The sequence below is a fragment of the Podarcis liolepis genome (genome assembly GCF_965112155.1).
Source record: "Podarcis liolepis genome assembly, chromosome: 5".
Taxonomy (NCBI): Eukaryota; Metazoa; Chordata; class Lepidosauria; order Squamata; family Lacertidae; genus Podarcis; species Podarcis liolepis.
Window position 1 is genome coordinate 70,013,131 of NC_139556.1, and position 6,004 is coordinate 70,019,134.

The following is a 6,004-nucleotide window of genomic DNA, read 5'->3' on the forward strand; positions in this document are numbered from 1 at the left end:
GACAGTGCCCCCTGGTGTTCTTCAGAAAAGATGTTCCTACTCACACAGTGCTTAGGTTCTGAAACCAGACCAACCCGAAACTGATCCAAGTCACTGGGAGAGCAATTGCTGGTAAATGGATGGCACTTGACTGCCATCTTAATATGTTGCTGCATGCTTGGTGAATGCACATGATGTCAAAGTGAGATCAAAAGGGAACCGCAGTAAAATTATGTCCAGCTGTGTTGGTTGAGACTGATGGTGAGTAACTAAGAAAGTTGCCCTCGCCTATCCAGCTATTGAACTGACTGGCTGGCTGTGTAATAATACCTGTATGCCTTTCCTATCCTCCCACTCCATCCTGGAAGATGCTTGGAGAATGATGTTCAAGTTTGGACACCATCGTTTAACAAGGTAAAGGTAAAGGGACCCCTGACCGTTAGGTCCAGTCGCGGACGACTCTGGGGTTGCAGTGCTCATCTCACTTTACTGGCTGAGGGAGCTTCCGGGTCATGACTAAGCCGCTTCTGGCAAACCAGAGCAATGCATGGAAACACCGTTTACCTTCCTGTCGGAGCGGTACCCATTTATCTACTTGCACTTTGTGCTTTCGAACTGCTAGGTTGGCAGGAGCAGGGATTGAGCAATGGGAGCTCACCCCGTCGCAGGGATTTGAACCACCGACCTTCTGATCAGCAAGTTCTAGGCTCTGTGGTTTAATCCACAGCGCCACCCGCGTGCCTATCGTTTAACAAGGTTATGTACCAATTGCCTTCTTGATAGTGGTGCCCGCCCTGTGGAACGCCCTCCCATCAAATGTCAAGGAAATAAGCAACTACCAGACTTTTAGAAAACATCTGAAGGCAGCCCTGTTTAGGGAAGTTTTTAATACTTGATGTATTCGGCAGGTTTTTAATATTCTATTGGGAGCAACCCAGAGTGGCTGGGGAAACCCGGCTAGATGGGTGGGGTATAAATAAGTTATTCTTGTTGTTGTTGTTGTTGTTGTTGTTGGGAGCTGCAGGAGGATGAAAAGATTAAAAATCAAAATGAAAGAGGAAAGGGAGACAGAATTGGATATATGCAGCCCAATTCTCCACCACCATATTACTGCCTAGTTCTGTGCTGGTATGATGGTAATACAGTTCTCTACTCATGGGAGGGTTAATTTTTTTATTTAAAAAATCTAGCGCTTTACTTTTCAGCTGATTTGCCCCCCCCCTTCCAAATTCATAGGTTCAGTAGTAACACTGGATAGGTGCCAATTGCAAATACAATACAGTGGTACCTCGGGTTAAGTACTTAATTCATTCCGGAGGTCCGTACTTAACCTGAAACTGTTCTTAACCTGAAGCACCACTTTAGCTAATGGGGCCTCCTGCTGCTGCCACGCCACTGAAGCACAATTTCTGTTCTCATCCTGAAGCAAAGTTCTTAACCCGAGGTAATATTTCTGGGTTAGCAGAGTCTGTAACCTGAAGCGTATGTAACCCGAGGTACCACTGTATTAGGCAAGCTTTGCACTTTCAAAGTGCTTAGCTTTGCTTACCAAAAAGAGTTGACAGATTGAAAGAATCATAGAGTTGGAAGGCTGAGGATCATCTAGTCCAACCCAAATATGTAGCACAATGAACATGCTGCAAATGAAAAACTGCACTATGCATATACGCTGATTTGCATAGGAAAATGTCTGGGTAAATTCCAACTATTTTTAAACGCATGTCACTGCTTCTATCTATACTATGCTAGTGTAACATTTTAACTTGTCAAACCAAATGCAAGTAATTTTTTGTAACTGCATTCATGGTCAATGGAAACCATCTTTTAGAGACTCCTTGTAAAGAATATAGAAATAGCAGGCAATTAAGTGTAGTACTTTACAGCCTAAATAAACACAATTTACTAATTTTGATAAGTGCTCTCTTTCAATCTGAGCACCATCTCCTTTGTTAAATAATAAAAAAAGGTCACTCCCATTGGAATCATGATTATACGCAGGTGGAAGTGGCTTTTAGCCCATACTAGAGCATCCCTCGGGAAAAAGAAAAATCCACACAACTGCCAGCACACGACTTCCATTTCGGAAAACAGAAAGCCAAACACTAATTTTTGTATAACCGGCAACGGCATGAAATGTGACTTTATAGCCAAATTACACGGGCCAATCTCTTTCCTCATAAATGCCAGATGGAATTTTTGGGCACAATCCAGCCAAAGTTCAGTACTTTTATATACCATCAGTTTCAATGGCAGAGTCACACACATGTTTAACTTTAACAGCGCAGTCCTATGCATGTTTACTCAGAAATAAATTTAAAGGGAGAGCAGTGGGACATTCTCTGAGGAAAACACGTGTAGGATTTCAGCCTAAACTCCAATCTGTGCCATTTAGAGTCCTAGGTTAGAAGTAAAGACCCCATTCTCTATGGCATTTGAGTCACCTTTGAGTGGGGCTGAAGCTCATCCCAAATGGTTCCAAGCATAGTCAGTCATGTTCTGGAGTAGCTCTGGAGTGAATCCAATGCTGAACTGATTGACCAGACTTTTTATTTATTTGTGTGTGTGTGTGTGTGTGTGTGTGTGTGTGTGTGTGTGGAATTTGTTTACCACTTAATTGTAAAAACTTCTAAGAGGCTTACATAAAATATACATAATTTTAATTTTATACATTAAAATTATTGATTAAAGTCTCGTGCCTGCCCGTTCCTCATTTTGCTCCCTGTTCGAAAATCAGCCCTGGCCCAGATTCACTTTCCTCTGCTAGCTACCATTTCATTTCCTCCTGCTCATTTCCTCTTTCCTTCACACTGACTTCAGCTCTGATCATCCACTTCACCCACCTCCTACGTGGCAAAGAGTCCCTGGAAATGCTCGTGTGCCATTTGAAATTGAGCAAGGGCTCACAGCTTGAGCTGGACATCCTCCAGTGAGGCTCCAGATTTGGGAGCATTGTAGGAAATTTGCATGGTGGCCAAATCTGCCTGGAACTGCTCAGAGTGCCAGGCTTGGGGGTTGGGGGGGGTATGGGTGGGTTTAGAGCAGGCCATCTGTAAAGGGTCCTGCCAGCTGCCCAAATATACAGAAGTGCTGAAGGCATGTATGGCATTTACCACCAACGTATGCTCACAACATACCTTTGTGCTCACCAGTACCCATGACTGTTATAGACTAATTTCACATCTCCAAACGTGTTTACAGAGTGTTGACTCTACTTACATGATTCAAATGCATGTCCTTTTGTAAGCACCACGAACTGACTATACCTTGATTTATGATTATAAATATATATGGAATTAACTTTATCTCACATGCCAGCAAAGCTAATCCTCCCAGCAGCTGTTCCCACTCAAGTACAAAATGAATATGATTTTAACTACGCCTGGATCTAACCTAATAAATTCTATTGTTTTCCTAAGCACTTCTGCAAATTAAAGTGAACTCTGGGTTGCCATCCAGACACATGTATTGGGCTGAAGTGGCTTTTAGGCATGTAGCCAAATAGCTTCCCAATTCCCTAATAGGGTATATAGAACTCTCCCTCTAGAAAATATGTGCATCAAACGTGGAAAAACAAGCTCCTTTCCATTTCCTTTAAGTTTTTTTTTTACTTTCCTAGCATTGCCAAAGTGCCTCGGCAGGGTTTAACTGTGTGACCCTGTGGCAAAGAAGTGTGCAGCCTCCAAGTCTCCCACCCTGCAGGCCTGTCAACTGTTCCATCAGCAGCTGGCTCCCCCCTGATCCAGTCTGCTCAAAGGTGCATAGTTAGGGGTGGACAAATCTATCTATTTCACTTTCTCATTTTCCAATCTCCACATTTCCCCATCAGCTCATTTTTTTTAAAGTCCACATGAGAATTCAGCAGCACTTTAGTGCAAATTTGTCCAAACTTTTGTACACAATTCTACTGAATATAATGCATTTTACCGTATATGTTATTTTCAGTTCACTCTAGCATGTGCACTTATGTATACATTACTTGCCTGGAGAACTGCAGCACAAAATTATGAGAAAAGCACATTTCAAAAGATGGTTGTGTTTCGGTTCACACGTTGTTTTCAGAAGTGCAAATTAGGTAGGTTTGCCTTTAAATAAAAACTGAATATGCCAGCCCGATGTTGGCCAGGTTTAAATTTTAAGAGGAAAGGAACTTTTGAAAGACTAATGCAATGTTTCCCAAACTTATGATAGCTTAAACTGTTTTGCCTGTTGAACCTTGATTTTGGATTTAGGGTCCACAAAGGTGTTGGAAATGTAAATGTTTTGATGATGATGATGATTTTATATGCCATCCATCTGACTGGGTTGCTCCAGCCACTCTGGGTAGCTCCCAACAAAATATTAAAACATCAACCACTAAAAACTTCTAGAGTGACAATTCCTGGGCAGAACCTTTCATGCAAGTCTGTTGTAAGGTGTTCCTAGTCAAGGGCTGTGGAAACAGTGGTACTCTAGAGGTTATTGTGCAGGACCAGCCCCTGACCACTGCCTATGCTGGCTAGGTCTGATGGGAGGTAAACAACATTTGGTGGGTTAGCTCCCCATTTCTCTCCTAGTCCAAATGAGGCTTGATCACCATTGCTCTTCTGTATTTTTACAGTTGTTGTAAATTTGTGATTGATTCTTTGTGGCACACCCAGATGTGTCATCACGTAAGAGGCAGAAAATCCCCAAGACAGCATGGGGAGGGATGGTACCTCAGGTGGGGGACATGTCATGATCCTTCTGGGGCAGTTTGTCCACCTTGCACTCAGCTCTCACCTGTGGCTCCTAGAAGCTGTCAGCATGTTCAATGTGACATGCCACATGCTGGGAACAGCTTCGACTGGCTGGCTAAACCAAGTGAGGTTAGCCAATGGCTCTCAAACCTTTGGTGAGTTAGGGACTTCCCCTGCATGTGAAGATAGGCTCCGGCAGACTTGAGTGGACAAGACCAATAGCGGGCCAACAGTCAAGAAGGCAGTTCTGTAGAGGGAAGTGAGGGGCAGATGCAGCATGTCAAACTGGGAAGGTAGTCCATCTTGGGAGAAGGAAAACTCTGATCTTAAACCTTCACTGCCTTTGGGGATATAGATCTTCGGGAGAAGAGGGGTGAATGAGTAAACCCTGAAGAAATCCAGAGTAGAGTCCCTACGACATTTGGACGGTGTCTTGTATGCCTCCTTCCAGCAACTCCTGCAGCCAAGCTGCTGCTGAACGTCTTGCTCTGCTTCCCTTTGGACCACGTCAGCGAGGACAAGAGGGAGGGTCTTGTCATCTGGGCAACCCAGGATCTCCATACACCCTGCCCAGGCTTGCACCTTGGGGAGGCCCCCTTGGTTCTGCTAACCCAGCAGTTTGACTTCACCCTGCCTGGAGACACACTTTCATGACTTTCATTATTATCATTTTGTGTGTGGGTGTGTGCACATATGTGTGTTTTTGTATGGAATATTTGGGAGGAAATAAGACGGTAAATAACAAATAAGAAACTAAATATTGATGTATATAATTTTTATTTCTTAATTATATTTGGTGGTAGTATGGTTGTATTGTTTTTTGCAACATAAGTCATTCAATAAAAATTATTTTTTAAAAAAAGCTGTAGGGGGCTTTGCCCAGCCACTAACTCAGGCATAGGCAAACTCGACCCTCCAAAAGTTTTGGGACTACAACTCCCATCATCCCTAGCTAACAGTGGTCAGGGATGATGGGCATTGTAGTCCCAAAACATCCTTCCTTTCCTCTTAAAACTGAGCCTCACTCGCTTCACAGGGCAGCGTTTGTACTGCTTTGAGCTGCCATTGCAATAAATCGCGCTAAACCAGAACGAGGTGCCTATCTCGAGCGCCTCTTCCTCTCTCGTGTGGCTTTCTCTCCCTCCCACCTTCGTCTCTCCTTCGGCGCTGCTGCTTTTTGCACGCAAACCAAGCTCCGCAGTGCCGGGTACGGGCGGACTCAAAAGCCTAGCCAACAAACCAACACCAGCGCTTCAAACCGGCGCTCTCTCTGTGGCGCAAGCATAGAGGCCGCTGCCCCATCGGAGCCT